This window comes from Ruditapes philippinarum, unplaced genomic scaffold (assembly GCF_026571515.1).
Source record: "Ruditapes philippinarum isolate M1 unplaced genomic scaffold, ASM2657151v2 ctg4404_1_1_1_1, whole genome shotgun sequence".
NCBI classification, from domain to species: Eukaryota; Metazoa; Mollusca; class Bivalvia; order Venerida; family Veneridae; genus Ruditapes; species Ruditapes philippinarum.
Window position 1 is genome coordinate 74763 of NW_026862918.1, and position 20255 is coordinate 95017.

Consider the following 20255-nt stretch of genomic DNA (forward strand, 5'->3'; position numbering starts at 1 on the left):
AATAGGAACAAAGAATGAACACCTTACAAAGATGGATAGAAACAATGAAAAAAATTGCATTTGCTGAGATTTTAAAAGGTAAATATAACTTTGATTCATAGCTTTAATATCTAATTATAAAAGCGTACAAAAATATCTTAGTAACACTATCATGATATTGAATATCATTGTAGTTTTAAATAATTCAATAATTTAAAAAGGTAAACAAAAATTAATTAACAGACTAATTAATTGATAAATTCAAACAAATAGCGCATATATATTGGGGCTGATTCGGAACATTTTTCTGCGTCGTGTTGTCGCTTGCGACAAGACGAAAAGGCGATAACGATATATAGGTTGTGTTATCGCTATCGACAAGGCAACGCGAAAAATGTACCAAATCAGCTACCATACATATAGTCAGAATCTACTGTGTAACCTCTGCAGGGAACACTGGGAGAAAAAGATTTTGGTTGTTTGCTAAGAAGCGTTGCTCTAGAGAGTGCGTGTTTATTTTAAGGCACATTATGTCTCAAAGACCATACTTTTTTCCTTCTTTATAATGATTGCACATGAGTTTAATAACGTTTAAATAATGGTTCAGAGCATTCTAAATGGTTATCACCTGAATAATAAAGTGATGAATGTTAAATTATTTGTCATAAAAGTAGCAAAATGTACACACAAAAGTATTTTGACTTCATGCAAAATACTAAATCAAATGTTAAAAGAAAGAAAAAAAGAAAGAAAACAAGAGCCGATTGAACCGGGTGATGTCCCCGGTAAGTTTTGGACACAGGAAGGTATAGATCTACCTCTTGTAGTGTCAGAGTTATGACACAGACAAAGTTCAAAGTGTAAAAACAACCCAAATGTTGCGCTCGACACGTCGTCTCGGTATGGTGATCATTTCTGTGAAAAAGTTGTAAAATCCGACTTAAAATAACGAAGTTATGGGCCGGACACGATTTTGCTTCAAGGTTATGCTGTGCCCTTGACCTTCAAGGAAGCGACCAATATGTTGCGCGCAACACGTCGTCTCAATATGGTGATCATTTCTGTGAAATAGTTGTAAAATCCGACTTCAAATAACGAAATTATGGGCCGGACACGATTTTGCTGCAAGGTCATGCTATGACCTTGACCTTCAAGGTAATGACCCAAATATTGCGCGCGACACGTCGTCTCAATATGGTCATCATTTCTGTGACATAGTTGTAAAATCCGAGTTCAAATAACAAAATTATTTGCCGGGCACGATTTTGCTGCAAGGTCATGCTGTGACCTTGACTTTCAAGGTAGCGACCCAAGTATTGCGCGCAACACGTCGTCTCAGTATGGTGATCATTTCTGTGAAATAGTTGTAAATCCGACTTCAAATAACGAAGTTATGGGCCGGACACAAATTTGCGACGTACGTACGGACGGACAGACTGACTGATTGACGGACGGACGGACACCCCGACGACTATATGCTCCCCCGAAATTTTTCGGCGAGCATAAAAAAGATAAAAAGAAAAGAAACAGATCGAGGCAAAAAAAGGTTAAGGTAACTATATAGTGTTCTCAATAACAGGACACAAAATGAAAAGTTGTTTTTAATGTTATGTTCAATTTTACGATGTATGTCGAAGATGTGAATTCATTTAAATTGACACCATAGATCAAAAGAGGTGACATATTCTTACATATAATTATGTCAAGGATGTGACTAATTAATACATATATCTACTAAGTAACTATTTTCAATTTCTTGTAAACAATGTAGCAATTTTATCTTTTAGCTTTTTTTAAACGTCTTTCTCGCTCATAATATTTTACTATCATTTAAGCAAATTCATCCTTTCACTGAAAGAAATTTATTATATTAATACTTGTATTAATTAACACAGACACACATGGATCAATTAAACATGCTTTATTTCTTGTTATTTAAAGTCGCAGCAACATAATGTCTTTAAATCTTGTAATGGTGGAGGAAGTACCATCGACGTTTTGTAAGCGAGCTAGATTATTAATATCTGTCATATGTACTGTTTGGATCGAAATATCCGGCCCGAGGACACCCTGCCAATGGGGCGGTAACGAGGCTTGCAGAATTATCTTGGCCCGTTGTACATTGCATGAATAAAACAAAAAGCAACACAACTATTTTTAAACACACCAAATTGTAAGTGAAGTAAGCATTTATATATATTTAAAGGCCCATAAAACTCCAGAAATGCTTTTATTTTTCGAAAGCTTCGAATTTCCGATGTCGTGTAATAGATTTCAAAAACTTACTCATTGGTCAATTTCCTACGGTGGCACAAAGGTGACATGTGTGTGTTTTTATTTATCTACTGGCCACGAGATACTTTGTCGTTGCCAAGAGTTACTAAGTCGTTGCCACGAGATAGCTAAGTCGTGGCCACGAGATAAATAACCAATCAGATTACACCATTTATATGAATTTCCCTAATTAACTAGACATGTGCTATAGTACAAGGATGTCCCTACTTCACCAGCCTGTAAAAGTGTCATTTATACAACTTATTGACTGGTCAACAATTTACATTAAGCGTCACTGTGACCCTGATTTTTGACCCAATGACCTCGAAATTATTAGATGCCATCTACTGATCAGGTGCAATGATCTTTCTGGGTTATATAAACCATGGCTTATCCCTTCTAAATTATCAGACAAAGATTTTAGCTTATAGGCTCTATACTGTAAAAATATAATAAACCAGTACTTATTCCTTCTCATGTTATCGTATAAACAAGGTTAACCGGCCGTAGTACGTACAAACTGACCAATTCGATCACAAAATTGTCCCAACAAAGAGCTTTAGTCAAAATTAATATTTATGTCTGATGGGCCTTGGAAGGTGACTTTCTAATATGATCCTAAAGACAAGTTCAAAGTGAATATCTTAAGTATTTTCAAAGATTAGTGTTGCATGTAAAAGTAAGTTGTTAAGTTTTAAAAATTCATAATATATATAGTGTATTCTGATTGGTTAATTATCTCGTGGCCACGACTTAGCTATCTCGTTCCCACGACTTAGTAACTCGTGGACACGACATAGTATCTCGTGGCCACGACTTAGCTATCTCGTGGCTACGACTTGGTAACTCGTGGCCACGACTTAGTAACTCGTGGCCACGACTTAGTATCTCGTATACTTGTCTAAGTATAAAATACACACATGTCGCATGCCTAAATTATAATTTTTGAATTAAGTTTAAAAAGAGATGCTAAATAAAACGGAAGACGGTGTTAACAAGTAGAACACATTCATTCTTTCATAAAAATTGAAAATTTCTTTGTAAATAATATTTTTCTTACATTCGGAAGATACTTAAGACCGTATATATGTAACAACGTCGCAAAAGCATTACAGCGTATTTAGGTCAGACACTCACATTGATATTTCCATAGACTTACATTATAAGAAATGGTCCCTTATCCTACCTTAAAATTCAGTTTTCATGCTAAAGAGGTATTTTTTCTAGCAGAATGAAATGCCTGACACATAAAAATGTTTCTGTTATATAGGGGTAGCCGACCAAATTTTTTGCAAATTGACTTCAAAGAGGATTACCCCCCATTTCATTGAAATTTTCTGCTGATCACAGGACTGACATACACTTTTTATAAATGCAAATATCCAAGTCAAAATTATCACAGAGACTCATGAAATATTTCATTTTCTTCAGAAAACATTGTAGTGTTACTTTTTAAATTAGTTTTTATACTTAAAAACACCCCACTTTCATCCAATCGCCTCATGTATAAACTGAACCATACGGTTTTCCCTGCACTTTTTTTCAGCCAATCACTGGCCGTGTTACAATACGATACCCTGACCTAAAAGGAATATTAAATGTTAGTATTCTAAAATCTAATAATAAATGAAGTTGCATATACAATTACCAATAATGTGGATGCATTTTCACCACTCTTAAGTCATTTAAAACTTTGAAGTTCCCTTTTTTGCAACAAGCGCCGTTATGCCGCATTCCGGATATTCTGAAAATGAATTTTAGCATGTGATTTTCATACTTAACTCATTATTCTGAAGCCAATTTTGTAACAACTTCCATAAAATCACACAGATAGCAAAACTACACTGTTCTCATTACAGAAGTGCTTCAAAATACTAATTTTGTAACAAAAGGATGCAGCAGGGAGCAATTTTATCACCCCACCCATATCAAAATAAGTGATTTTTCACCCAAATTTCAACATTTTATTACGAATAGACTTCCTGAATGAAGATTTAGCTTAGCAAACATGCTTAATAACTACTGTATAATGACCTGATTATGGATTACACATTATTTGTACACACATAGCAACATTTTGGGTGTAACTAGGTATTTCAAAACTGCCCTGCTATAGTTTTCTACTCCAATTATTTGCATATATAGTCTTAAATACAAGCCTAAATGTCAACAAAATGCCAAAATTCTTTTTATATTTTTTGTCTCTCTCTTACATGGATATAAAGAAATGCAATATATGGAAAAACCAAGTTCCTCTGGATTTAACCTCACAGTAAAAGCCTAATATTTGACTTCTACACCCATTTTTTGGTCATTTTTGCATTCATTTGGAGTCAAATATGACAATTGAAACCTTCTTTCAGGTGTTTTAACATGTAAATCACCTCTTCAGACCAAAATGTACTTGGAATGGACAGTAATGTGTATTTTTTTCTCATTTAGGTAGCCAGAAACTAGAATTTATGCACTTATCTAAGTTTCTCAATAAATAAAGGGAGGTAATTCACTAAAGTTGTGCATAATCACACTCTTTTTATACATTTATCTACCAGAATAAGTGCTTTTTCTGTTTATAGACACATCACAGACACTAAAGCTGTGTTATAATTGTGCCTGATATGATTGTGAAAAGTAGATCAACTTTTACTTATCAATAAAACTTTTCTACAAAATAATTCTACCCTTGGCCATTATGATGCACATTCAATTATGCATTAAACAGACATAATGTCTTAAAACTATGGCATTATACAATTGCGAGTGTGTAAATATGTATTACCAAATAGAAAACAATAAATTCTTATCACTATTTTGCATCTTAACCACATAATAAGAGGCTATTCAGAGGCAACCTAACTGAATTATGCTACATTTTTCAATGGATTTGAATTTCTAAGTATGTGTTGATATTCATGCCCTGAAACCAAGTAAATTTTAAGACAGAAGCCTTAAAATGATATTTATTTGAAGCTTTAATGCTATCTATGCCTGGAAATGAAACACAAAACATTCTTATATAGGAAACAGACAAAGAAGCAATTTATTTGTGACATTCTATTTAAATATTTGAGCAAAATGGTAAAAATTAGTGCCGAGCGAAGAAATTTCCGCCCCTAAATAAAGTCGAAAAGTTAATCGAAACAGCACCCTAAACTTTTTTAATTATTATATATCAGTTTTGAACCTGACAATATGCATTTGTAATGATATACCTGCAACACCCATCAAAAGTGGCCAATGTGCTTACATCAGGTCCTGTCAAGTTATACATGAAGTCTTCAAACCTGGCATGTGTATAGCCAATGTACAGCATTTCTTTGAAATCTGAAAAATATTTTTAATGACCAAGGTCTACAGTATTCATCATCAACATATCACCAATTGATTATCACTCAAATTCACTGTTCAAAGAAAATATAAACCATTATTAACTCTTATGTAACACTAATACTCTTGTTCATATGTAAACAATGCTTGTAGATTGACCCCTTTGACACATTATCTGCTGTAAACACCAACAGTTGCACTGAAATAATGAAATATCATACCTAGACAGGCTGTATACATCCATTCTTCCAAAATATCAGCTTTTCATGGTGTAATCAATGAAGACCAAGTTTGTACTGTGAATTATGACAGTTCCAATTTCCCTCTCTTTAGGTCAGACACTCACATTGATATTTCCATAGACTTACATTATAAGAAATGGTCCCTTATCCTACCTTAAAATTCAGTTTTCATGCTAAAGAGGTATTTTTTCTAGCAGAATGAAATGCCTGACACATAAAAATGTTTCTGTTATATAGGGGTAGCCGACCAAAATTTTTGCAAATTGACTTCAAAGAGGATTACCCCCATTTCATTGAAATTTTCTGCTGATCACAGGACTGACATACACTTTTTATAAATGCAAATATCCAAGTCAAAATTATCACAGAGACTCATGAAATATTTCATTTTCTTCAGAAAACATTGTAGTGTTACTTTTTAAATTAGTTTTTATACTTAAAAACACCCCACTTTCATCCAATCGCCTCATGTATAAACTGAATCATACGGTTTTCCCTGCACTTTTTTTCAGCCAATCACTGGCCGTGTTACAATACGATACCCTGAACTATATATTTATAACTTAATTTCGGATGTAGTTGCATCTTTTACGAAAACATTTTTCAGCTTATGATAAGGTTTGAGTTAAAAGAAACTTAAATATGTAGGATGTAAACAAGTGAACAAAAAACGGATATGAGAAAGAACTGCATGACATAGACTTATTGTGCTTAAAATATATAAATATACTTTTTCCTGGAAATTCCAGGTTTACAAAGGCAATATATCGTTGCAATGTTTACGTTATTTAAGGAAAGTTTACACCAAAATCCAAAGGATGTAAACTGTTTCTATAGAACATCAGTGTCATCAAATGCCATGCAATGTTAAAAGTAAGATTCAGATTTCTCAGAATTATTAGAAATCGTTGGTTTCCCACGCATGCGATAAGATCTATTTATATTCACAGTGGAGCTGTGAGGAGAACCTAATAGTGAGTACGTTTGGAAAAGTGTATGTATGTGCAAGTATAAGGTCGATATCATAACAATATTAGAATACTTATCTTATAGTTTTACATATGTTTTATAATTCTGATTATGATAGTGCGATGCATTTCAAGTTTTACACAAATGTACAACTTTTTTTTTTAGATCCGATACCAAATATAGCATTATAAAAATTAAGGTAATTATATGAGATGACAATAAGCAAAGCACATTTTACTTTGGTAAGACAGTAAGTCTCATAGCCCACTTTGAAACAGCGGTGTTGCAAATTTGTCTTGTCAATTCTGTGAAATCATTAATCAGAATAGGTATATAATACTTTCTTAAAAACGTTGTATCATACTCCATGTTGCGAATAAAAGCAACATATTTAAATAATTTTTTCGTTTAAAAAACTATATATTATCATTATATTATTATCTGATTAATTTCAAGTAATCTCTTTGAGCTCATCAGTTTTGTTATGGGCTGCTGTGCGTCGTCGTCAAGCGCGTCGTTATTAAAGCTTTTCCAAATACCAATTCGCACAGTATTTTGGCCAGTGAATTGTCATTAACAAAGGCTATATCACCTGTTGTGATAATCAGATAATTGGTCCAAATGATAATTTAGAAATAGTTTGATTTTCAGAAACAATATCCTGATCTGAGAACTAACCGGAGACGAAAAATGTAGCCCATAAACTCTTATAGAATTAACACAATATTTCAATTACACATTCAGATTGATAAAGCTTACGTAGCCGGTACAATGCAATTTCTATTGTTAAGTGGTTTTTGAACAATTAATACCTCTGAAATAATAATGGATTCGTTCGGGAAGGCATATTTATAGACACGTTTTTAAATGTCAATTTCTGAGTATCACTAGATTTCTTTAATTGGTCGTTTAAATAAAATGTATGTAATGCATTGGCCTCTAACATAATATGATAGGTAACACGAATATATGACAATTATAATACTTAATGTGTGAAGTTTTTGTAAGAATTGTTATCTATTATGTGAAATGACAGACATAACGTATATTTGCTAGAACAGTAATCAGTGTCAAAAAGCAGGTATTTGCTAAAACAGATCTTTGGTAAACTGGGGGTTATATTGCAAACAACCGTTTATATATGGTCATAATACCTGTCAGAAATATTTATAACGAATTTATAATACAGCAAGCATCATTTTAGAGGAATAAAGCGAGATTTCTTTATAAATCGACAGCAGTCGTGTATATAAAACAAACGCCACGATTATCCAATGGAAAACGACGTTACAAACGTGCAGTATTATAAATGTCAAATAGCAGATATTTAACTATATTTAAAATAGCAGGTATTTGTCTTAACAGTTATACATGTCAAATGGCAGGTATTTGCTTCAGTTACATATGTCAAATTGAAATGTGTTAAGTTTTAAAGTTCTTATTATTCTAAGTTCAAGTTTGTGTAACTTGATGAATTTCATATCTACATAGTGTTTAAATTGTTTATGATTTAGTGTTAGTATCTTTGTGCCAGATATGTGCTAAGTAACTGCTTCACTATGAAGGTGATGTAGGTACTTAGAAAAGATTGTGTATAAGTGAATCAGGTTGTAAAGTACATTCATCACCATGTTGGTGAAGTAACCACTTGGGAAATTTATATCATGTTGGTGATATAACTACTAAGAAAATTGTCTATTAAATTACATATGTATAAAATGTGTTTAGTTCCTTGATCACCATGTTGGTGAAATATTTTAGTTTGTGAAATAGTGAATGAAAAGTGATTCTAATTTGGAATAGTGTTAGAAAGTGAATTATTGATGACGTGTTATTAGGCGAATTTTCAGTGAAGTGTTTTAAAATGAACATTAGTGAGTGTTAGTAAGTGAACTTATGTGGAGTGTAATTAAGTGCATTATAAGTGATGTGGTAATATGTGACAATGATTCGTGACACTTATTCTGAAAAAGTGAATTTTCTATGATGACGTAGCGAGTTATAGTAGATTTTAAACCAAGAACTTTTGTGCATGCATTGATGTAAATAACTTTATAAATGTAAAACATAGTAAATAAAATTTAGACTAGATGAACACGACTTTTTTTTTATTTGGTTATATAACCATTAACCTCATATATACGCGAAACAACGCACTTTCGCCCCCCCCCCCCCCCTCTTTTAGGCATCAAATAGTGTAATAATGTCCTATTTGGGCCCCAAACACATGTTTTCGTTTGAGAAATGTTGCTAAAAAAAGAGCACTTTTTCGGCGCGAACCCCATCCAAAAGATACATCAGGGGGTTGCCAGAAGGGGGATGTGCCCTCTTCTGTTTGGGGGGCTTTGAAGGGGGCGATAGTCCCCCTCATCGCCAAGAGAATTTTGGATTTGTGAGAGGCTAAAATTGACCCCAGGTCGATCATAAGCTAACGTGTAACTAACGCTGAAAAACCTTTGACTCTATTTCAATCCCTTGAGAAGTTGCAGCACTTTGAAATAACTTTTGATGGAAAAAATCAAGACAAAATAGTGATTTTTGACAATTGTGAGATGTCCCCTATTTGCCATGGTAACAGGAATTTTAAGACTGAGCATGTCGTTACAAAGGCAATGGCCCAGTCAACATTTGTGCCAAGTTTGATTAGTATTGAAGAATTTTTCATAGTTTCATAGCAGTTTGACCTTGTAACAAGAGGCTTTTCAATGAAAACGGCCATTTTTCACAATATGCTCATGAGGGAAAGAGTTAACTAAAAAAAATAAAAATGTTACAAAACAACAATTTTTCACCAAAATTAGGTGTAAGGCCACATGTTAACATGGAAAAACTAGATTTTGGGTAATCCCAAGGCTTTTCATCATTTTTTGTTAACTAAGAAAATTAAAAATGATACAAAAGAACATTTTTTTACCTCATATATACGCGAAATAAAGCACTTTCGACCCCCCCCCCCTCTTTTAGACCTGAAATATGGAAAAATGTCCTATTTTGGCCCAAAACACATGTTTTCGTTTGAGAAATGTTGCAAAAATAAGTGAGCACTTTTTCGGCGCCGCCCCAATCCAAAAGATACATCCGGGGTTGCCAGAAGGGGAATTGCCCCCTTCTGTTTTGGGGGTTTGAAGGGGGGGCGGTAGTCCTCCTCATCGCCAAGAAAAGTTTGGACTTGTGAGAGACTAAAAATGACCCAAGGTCGATCATAAGCTAACGTGTAACCAACGCCGAAAAGCCTTTGACCCTATCTCAATCCCTTGAGAAGTTGCAGCACTTTGAAATAAATTTTGATGGAAAAAATCGAGACAAAATAGTGATTTTTGGCAATTTGTGAGATGTCCCCTATTTGCCATGGTAACAGAAATTTTACGACTGAGCATGTCATTACAAAGGCAATGGTCCAGTCAACATTTGTGCCTAGTTTGATTAGTATTGAAGCATTTTTCATAGTTTCATAGCAGTTTGACCTTGTAACAGGAGACTTTTCAATGAAAACGGCCATTTTTGACAATATGCTCATGAGGAAAAGGGATAAATAAGTATCTAAATCTGGTACTAGACGAACCTCAATCTCAATTTGCTGGGGTTTACTTATTGTGACGGAAGAGAAAGGGAAAGCGACAGAAAAATCATATTCATATGCTCGTTCATTGGTTACTTTTTCCCGGGGTTTCATATTGTGACTACAGGGAACGTGTTTTTATGTTTGACTATGATACAAAAGAGAAAGAACATCAAAACACTCGGCAATCTGATAAATACTCGTGGGCTACGCCCCCTCGTTCAAATCAGGTAGCCTCGTGTTTCGATGCTCTACTTTACCTTCCTCTTCCGTCACAATAAGTAAACCCCAGCAAAAATGAGCCAATCAATGGGCATGCTCTGGAGTGCATGTAACTAATACTTGCATTCCTGTTACCGCACTGTGCATGTATATATGTATACGATTTAACTCTGACACATTTTCAACAGAAAGGTCCCTAAACTATGATACAAGTAAAATTATGCTGTTAAAGTGTACGCTGTCAATATTTTTTGTTTGTTATTAACATTTTATTTCCCATATTGTACAAACATGTGTGACGGAAATATACTTTAAAGTTAATATGATTGCTTCCACATTTGCATAAAAAAAAATTCTTTCGTAAATCTAATTATATAGGAAGAGCAGACATTTTATTTTTTTTATCGTCAAATACAATGTAGATATAAGTTAGGAGAATCATCCAAAGTGAGATAAGGAATTTTTGTATTGAAATATTAAAGTGAGAAATTTGTGTTAGATTTAGGAATATAAATTTTTGTTTAAAGGTATATTGGTCAGTTGTTTCTTGATAATTGTTGTTTCGGATGATTTAATAATAAGTTTGAGATTGTTATTTTTGCATTTTATTATTTCTAGAGTTTTTATTAAGTTGATGTCTATTCAAGGTTAAGATACCACAAGAAAAATTCATATTTGAAATCAAATCGGATAAATATCCCAAGAAAAATTATATATAAATTTGCATTTGAGAATATTGTGATTTTATTTTGTAGCACTTGAATAATAATCAACACTCAGTACACGCTACACATGTAACAAAAATATTTATGGACGTCGTATTTCTCATAAGTAAATCCCAAGAATTTGTGCAGCTTGTAAGACATAAAAATAAAACAACGTAAAAGTTGTTAATGGGTTTTTATTTTAAGCCAGTAAATAGATAACATTTTACATGTTTTTTTTATGTCTCAACATGGAAACCAATTCGTTCAGTAGTGAAACAAATATAAAATTTACAATAACAATACAATAACAAGTTGTATCAAACTTTTAACAATATGTATTAATTTAGAGTGAATTGCGCATGCGCATGATTACGAAAGATCTTATTCCCAAAACGAATAACAGAATAAATGTTATTGAACCATCTTGTCCATAAAATATTTTATAAATAAAATTCAATTATGACCGTCGTGCTTCTCACGAGTAAGCAAAAGCCTATCAATAAGTTGTTGAATCTGACATTTTTTTTTTTCAAAGTAAATACCATATTTAAATATATTATATATATGGGATAATAATGCCTTTTAAAGAAAAGAAATAATGACATATAGTACAGTTATTTTGAAAAAAGGGGGAAATAAACTATTTTTATATGACCTTACCAGTTGTCAAAATAACAGTATCATATTCACGGACTGAATTGGATTTTCACAATCTAAAAGTAGATTGGGAGTAAGGTCTTGGAACATTTCTCAATTAAAATATCATTATTTTACTATATCCAGATAAAACCTGTAAGCATATGTCATATTAAATTATCATGTTTCCTTTCTGGTCAAAATGAATTTATTTACTTTATTGCATTTACAAAAAAAAGGAATGAAAGATACGACTGATTAATATTATTACAGTCATTATTTTATTAAGACTTTAAAAAATGTCATTAATGTTTATTGAAAGAAACAATATAGCTCTATATATATATCTCTCTCTCTCTAAAGTTCAAACTACGGTGTAGAAAAAGCAAGAAATATCTTTCATAAAGATATTCGGCCGACGTAAAACTGGTAAGCATACAAAATTATGTTGTTTTCAATACAAAAAGAAATGTAAGCAGTGCTTGCATAACAATAATTTCTTGTAGCAAGGAAAATACCCATTTTTGTAAACAATGAAATGAATTTATAGCATAATATTTATTTATATTGATGATTTTTCAAAGTAGAACAACTTCTAATTTAGGTGCTCTTTATCTTTTTTTTTACGTTTGACTTTATAAGTTTTGTTATCATTTACAAATTAAACAAAAAGTTAAAGAACTATCCTCATTCTTGTACATTTTATTGTAGAACCATCTTTTTCATTTTATTTTATAGTGGCAAAACTATCCCGTACATTTTAATTTAGAGCTATCCTTTAAATTTTATTTTAAATGGTAAGACCTGTCTTTCGCATTTTATTTAAGAATTATAATGAGATTCCCCTATTTAAGTTTGCAACTCTTAAATGACCAATGAAAATTCTTAATTAACTTTGTCCTTCCTTGTTAATTTTACAGGAAGTTCAACTGATAACAGACATTCTTCGTCCATGTCGTCCGAAAAAGGCATTTGATTCAGAATAAAAAAGAATTTAATGAAGATTTTTTTTTGTAAGAGATTATGCTTTTAAAATACCGGAGACATTCTTGTAACTCCGTTACTACTTATGAGTTTAAATAACAATGAAATACAGTAAAATGTTGATTTAGATTACATTAATTTGATGCAATTATGAAATATATGTGATTTAGTTTCCTCCATCAAAAAAGTTATAACCGGACAAGATTATTTATTTGTAATAATCCCGAAGTTATTGTATCATTTTCGTAAAAATCGTTTGAAGTACGTTTAACTGACCTATAGCTATTATGGGATTCCAATATAGTTCTGCAATACTGCGCAGTATGTATATATTTTTAGAGATCGTGACAACTTAAATGTTAATCAGATATGTATAATTATATACTTAGTTTATTTATCATGATAGTACATTCCCTCTTTCATTTACCTGTTCGTGGTTAACAAGAAAGGTGTGTTCACATATATGTACCTTTATTATCAGTTTAAATTCATTTTATCAACAATCTATTTTCATATATTATATTTTTCTATTAAAATCCTATTTTTTTTCTTTGTAAAGGTATTGAAGCAGTATAAAGTATTATATTAAACTTGTGTTTGACTCCGAGTGGATTCATAGGCTATGATCTTACGAGCGAGGTGCGGCAGCACTTAGTATGATCTGTTCTAGTTAAATCCATGATAGCCAAATACAAGTATTAGATCAAGATATTCCTATAAAACTAACTCTTTTATTATAATCAAAGCACTGGATGTACTGATGGGGAGGCTATGACAGAATGTTTCAGACTTATAGTTTCTTTTCTTTTTGCTTAAAATGTGCTGTTAAATAAGAAGATATGCACATTGCGCCATTTATCGTTCAGCCATTCATATATATGGTTAATATGGTTGACTATTCATTTTGTTAATATTCCAGAATATTTCATTGAGGTCTACATTCGGATTGTTAATCATGCAAATTTTGAAAAACCTAAAAAACATTTATAAATGACATACCAGCAGGTATGACGACTGTTCATTATAAGATCATAATACCATTTTACAACTGACGGTTCCTTATCAAAATATTCTAGGACTGTTCATCATAAATACTTTATGTCATTTTAATATCATTGAATGATAATAACAACTGCAAGTTAAGCAACATTTTAATTGAACATAAAAAGTATACATATTTACATGTACCATAACTGAGATCAATAAGACACTGTCTTGTGATGAGTATTAATATTCATGCTCTACGGACAGAAAGTTGTCTTCTCCCGAAGCAAATCTCGAATAAAATCACGTTTCAGAAAATTATTCCCATTTCATTACTCGTCGCTGACTTTGACGGCTTCGAATAATATTAAAGCTAAATATTTCTTGAAAAATACATATCTGTAAAGCTTATTCAAAATTGAATCAACCTAAGTGAAAGTTGATCAGGAAGTTATATCTTCTTTTTTTACCGCCAACACTCAACCAACTTATGGTAGTTAATCGATAGATTTTAAACCTCACTAGCTTGAAATATATACTGCGGAAAATCTGTTGTTAACAGATTGTGCGGTTATTACGTAGGGTTTTCCTTGTCGACCATTTCCCGCAAATAGATGAGAACATCGAAGAGTCAGTGCTATGAATGGTGTTATAAATAGCGTGTTTTGGAGGTTATTGTTGAAACTTCTCCAAATCCCTCCAGAGGTATGCACGTCGCGGAGAAGGCACACGGCAGGTCAAGGTCAAGTCATCTCAAGTACCAGAGGTGATTGGTTGACCTTTCGTAACTTACTCTGGAGGTTTGGCGCTAATGAATGCCGTTTTTGTTGTCGTCAGACAGGAAGTTGATGCCTTGACAGTACTGTCGTCTCCTTTACCACTAACGAACGAAGAATGGGCTAACAGGAAGTATCTGCTTGAAAAAGACGTCCCCGATGCTATAATCTCGGACATATGGTTATTCCGGTGCCGAGAATAAATTAACTTAAAACACACACTCTTGTTGAAAACAAAACAAAAAAAAACAACAACATATTTTCTGTAGTAATTTTTCAAGTGTTGTAAAATGAAAACGAAATTCGTCTTATGCCGCCAATTATTTTTAGAACACAAACATATAAGTTATTTTTATTTGATTTATTCAAATAAACATTAATCACTTCAGCGCGCGCAAATATCGTTTTCAAATTAAAATTTCGTAAGATATGTTAATGAATTTCCGATCCTCGACTGTAAGTCATTCGTATATATATATGCGTTTTTTTGTTTTGTTTTTTAAAGCTTCTTACTCTTTAATATTTTTATGTATCTCATAATCTGTATTGAAAATTTTATTACACATGGACTATCAAATTATGATTCGTTGCCCTAGAATTGAATAAACTTTCCAATTACACAATACGGGGTCATTCATTTGATTGAAGACTGATCTTTGCGTCTTTCTCTGAAATAATTATTTCCTTGTTAAAACATATTTGACCACATATTTTTGTCATTTAACTGTTCACTTTACTTCCGATTTTTGTTGTACCGAAACACATGTTTCTATTTGTGTTTTCTATTCGAATCTATAATCAGTTTAATGGGATCACCACCGGGTAAACGACTACTAGGTATACTTTGGTCATGTTTTTGACCGCAAATATTTGAATGTTTCTATTGGGATTAAAATGAGCGTATTGGGATTAAAATGAGCGTAGATAACTAAACTACTGGTTGTATAAATCCCTGACTTGTCTAATTCTAATTATGAGATTAGTGGATATATTAAGACTTTCACTACAAAATATTCCGAAACAAAAGAGCACAGTCATGTTTAAATTTATTCCTTTACAAATAAAAGATCAGAGTAGGGATCTGTCAATTGCCAGACATATTTTTAAAAGATACTTTTATGTTAAAAGTTTGATTAATGAATTATGTAAGATGAAAATATAAGTATTGCTTTTTTATTTTGCTAATATTAAATGTAATCTTGTGGTGAAATTTTGTCGGAGGGTCCTTACGGATTTTGTAGTTAAATAGTTTTTTTTCGGCGATACATGGTTTAAGAATATTATGTTTTCAAACTATATGTTCATCACAATTAGTGAATTTTAGTTAAATGTATGCAAAATATTTACTAACAGCTATATGATATAGCGGTTTATGAGCGTTTTCCGCGTACAGCCTCCTAAGGTGTACTAATAAGTTAGTTTACCTTAGTTATCACGCAAGTATGATCCATGTCTCTGATGTAAGCGCCAGTTTACCATTATTTGTCTTTAAAAAAATATTAAGGACTATTAATGGTTTATAACAACAAAAGAACATGCATGATATTGAGACTACGGTGTTGCAACTTTCTAGTTAATGACCCGTCATAAACAGTTGGTCGCTGCGTAGTAATTGGAAAATTGTTATCAAAAATAATAAAGAATATTTGCCACCTAATTAAAGCATTTACCTATAAATTTTCATTTATGCTTTTCGTTTAAAAAATATTGATAAAGTTATTATATAGAAGGGTTTTCATACCAGAACTAATTTTTATCAACGTATGTATGCCTAAACCTGATTACCGCGGCAGTATGATGTCACGGAGTAATGATTTTGAAAAAATAACAAACAAAAATCAAGAATTTTTCAGAGAATTATTATCTTTACAAATTGCAGATATGAAATAAAAGAATGAAAATATTTTAATATTGTAAATGTCTGTGATGAGTGATCAGTCAGCTTAGAAAAAATCAAGGTACTATTTTTTGACCTGATTACCGCGGCAGTAAGATTTGACGGATAGTATTAACATTGGGGAGGCATAGCCTCCCCAAAAACGTGTAGTCGGAAACTAATCGTAAATAAATCTCCAATGTTGCATTATCATACTGTATCTAAGACGTAACGTGAGTGTATTGCCGGCTCGCCACGGCGAGCCGGTATTACGTTAGGATTTTACTGAGAAACAACATAAAACTCCGAATCCGTCCAAAAATTTAATCGAAGCTTGGCTTCCAGCTTTCTCAAAATTTATCTGTCAGGGCTGGAATCCAAAATTATTTAGCCAATCAAATTTAATCTTACATAGCTTCAAAAAACCTTCAATTTTCACGCCATTTTTAAAAAGCAGCAAGTATTGCTTTGAGTGCAAATATATAATGATGATTAAAATGTTTGTTTTCATGAATTCTTTTCAATTAATCATATTTACACTGACTTTTGATTTAGCGATTTTACCTGTTTTCTCTGTAGTAAGTTTTCGTTTGGTTAATTAACATAAGTGTACATCTGGTTCTGTGCATTTTTTCTATTTCTTTTTTCCGGTCATTTTATCCTTTCCGGTATTTAGGGTGGGGGGAAAATCCTGGGATCCGGGACGCCCGGGATCCGGGATAGTATTAGATATATAGGGAAAAGGGATAAACTATATTTGTGTTGATTAATGTCGTTGAATCTTTGTACAGGAGATGATCATTATAACAAGCCCTCTTACAATATAATTCCCTTTTATGCTCACTATGAGCAAGTTGTGCTCTGGTGAGCATAAACAGGAATTGGGATCCCTATTCATCTGTTGTCCCTAATGTGTTATTTAGTTTCTCTTGATATATATGAAACCAAATACTGCATATTTACCTCACTATAGGAGTCCTCTTTCATAGTTGTTCATATTGTTCTACTCATAGGTCAAGGACACGTCTTATATAGAAACACATACGCACACCTTTATACCTTATTAATGCCTTAACATTAAATATTTGGTATGTGGTATTGCCTTGTTGACCACTTTAAAATTTTGTTCATGTATCTACATCATATCCATTTGTTTAAAATGTTTCACATACCAAGATGAAGTGGACATAATTATGCCCCACTTCAAAGAATAGGGGGTATATTGCTTTGCATTTGTCTGTCTGTCGGTCCGTCGGTCCGTAGACCAAATGGTTTCCGAGTGATAACTAAAGAACCTTTAGGCCTAGGAACTTCAAACTTGATATGGTGATTGGCCATGACCAGTAGATGACCCCTATTGATTTTGGGGTCAAGGGATCAAAGGACAAGGTCACATTGACCTTGTAGGTAAAAACGGTTTCCGATCATTACACACCTCCTCTATTGTCTGTAACAGGTCTATTATTTTCGGATAGACCTGTTTAAACAAAAGAAAGTCCGTTATGAGGTCTATCTTTTGCACATGCACAGGTCTGTTCTAGTCAGACAGACCCGGTCATGAAATACACGTGAAAAAACAGACCTGCCAATGCGCAGACAAAGAAAACATGAAATCCAATCAAAAAATTAAAAATTAAAATAAAATTTAAATGATTGTCATAATGTTCCTGACTTACAAAATCAGAATACATTTTTTAAACAAGATAATGTTTATTGAAGCACTAAGCAATTATTCCAGCATCCCTATATCAAATCTTTGAATAAAAATAATGGAGAGCATATCAAAGTTAGGACACATTTAATATTTATTTAATCGCGTCATTTTTTCAAAGAAATACTTCAAATAGTAATAATTCAAGTGGTTCTACTGTCATTAAGTTCACAATATAACAGAATGGACGCTTCAAGTTCATAACTATGAAACTAAATAGCAGTAACCACAGCATACTTATTACGATTTTAAAATGTTAATAAAGTTATAAGTGATTTAGTAAAAAAAAATTATGATGAACGATCATATTTTCTAGAACACTTTATAATCTGCAATATAAAATAAAGTTTCGGTTCATGTATCTCACACTTGCCAACAATATACATATGTAAGTCTTTCGTGGTCTGCCGGGTATCCGGACATTGCCCTTCGGACAGTTGCAACCTCGGAAGTTTGCCCCCTTTTTGAAGTGGCGGTCATTTGCCCCCCTCATATCTTTGGAAGGGACGGACATTTGCCCCCTCTCTGTTTTAAAAATGTTAAATTATTTTATTGTTGAATTGTTTGCTACCAAAATTTATCACCTATTGTCGAAATTTCATTGTGCTTAAATACACAAAAACTCTCGCGCAAATTTGTGAAAGTCAAATAGCACCCATAAATAAATTAACTATAATGTTTCCATCGCATACAAAAATGAATACACGAGATAACAAGTGACAATTCACAACAACAAAAAAAGGGACAAACGTCTGGGGAAGCTGCTGTCCGGGGACAAATGTCCTAGAATCTGCATTGTCTGATACGAAATACTATAAACATTATTCATTCTTTAACATACCTTCCATTACAGACCTATTCACTTTTCAAATTTTTTAGATTATTATTTTTAAGGGAAAAGCAAAGTTAAATGCAATAAATATATTGTATTTAAGCAGAACGTTGATAAAAGCTTACCTGTATAATTATGCGTTGTGATAAAAATAATATTTGTGCATTACATCAAATGCTTCGGATCAGCCATTGCCCAAGCCAATAAAGTTTAAAGGTGTGTAAGTTGGATATCGGCCTCGTACATCGATCTTTCTGTGTCACGAATTTCATGACACACCTCGAGCGCTACGCGCTCTCGGTGTCACATGAAATTCGTGACCAGGTCTTTCATAAACAGAAAGATCGATGTACGAGGCCGATATCCTATACATATAATGGCACAGTCATATTTGAAAGGTCAGACATTTCGCATTTAATAAAGTGATTGATACAACACTTTGGGATTATGATCTTAATTGATTTTACATAACTGGGATTTTTGGTCGGCAACTGTTTCTTGTAATGAATTGTGTGTATGCAGATATTAGTTTGTGGTGTAGTTGATTGGGATTTATATGTGTCAATTTTTCGCTACTCTATTTCGTTATTAAAAATCGCTGCGTCGCCGTCGTGCAAAAACGTTATTTTTTCACAATCTTCGGTATTCAGTAATCTTTTACCGTTTATAACCGGGATTTAGTACATGTACATAGCGATTAAAGATGAGTGATTGTAAACAATCTAATGCCAAAGATTTCGAAAAAAATAAACTTCGGAAAAAACCGATTTGCTACGATAGTGGCCGATGTTGATTTCTTGGCGGGAAAGCATTGCAGTAAGACTACCTGAATGTAGCCCATTACTCAAACAGTTTTAAAGGTATCAATATAAAACTTAGAAATGCTTGTTTATCATGACAAGGCGCAGTTGTTAGACAAGAGGACATATATAAGTTATATTCATGGAGTTATACCCCTTTTTAACTTAGTAGTTTTGTTACAGACGAGCGTTAACACCTCATGTGGTGCTCTTGTTTTAAAGATTTTTTTTATCAAAAGCAGAACTTTTGCACTACACATGTTAAACACGATTCACATCCTGAAGACTGTCAAGGTCAAAATATGAAATTTTATTTCTAGGGGTATTCTTAACTATTGTAACAATATTTTTTCTCTTATCTGTTTGACTTTAGATTA

General features: G+C 32.6%; 1 long non-coding RNA gene across 1 annotated transcript; it reads right to left on the reverse strand.

Annotated features, from left to right (window-relative positions):
• Window positions 1–3870: 3870 nt before the first annotated feature.
• LOC132720612 (uncharacterized) lies at window positions 3871–5866 on the reverse strand. Its single transcript, XR_009624370.1, has 3 exons — window positions 5802–5866; window positions 5466–5577; window positions 3871–3997 (listed from the first exon to the last, which is right to left on the reverse strand). It is a non-coding gene; the product is annotated as an uncharacterized LOC132720612 (long non-coding RNA).
• Between the last annotated feature and the right edge of the window lie 14389 nt (window positions 5867–20255).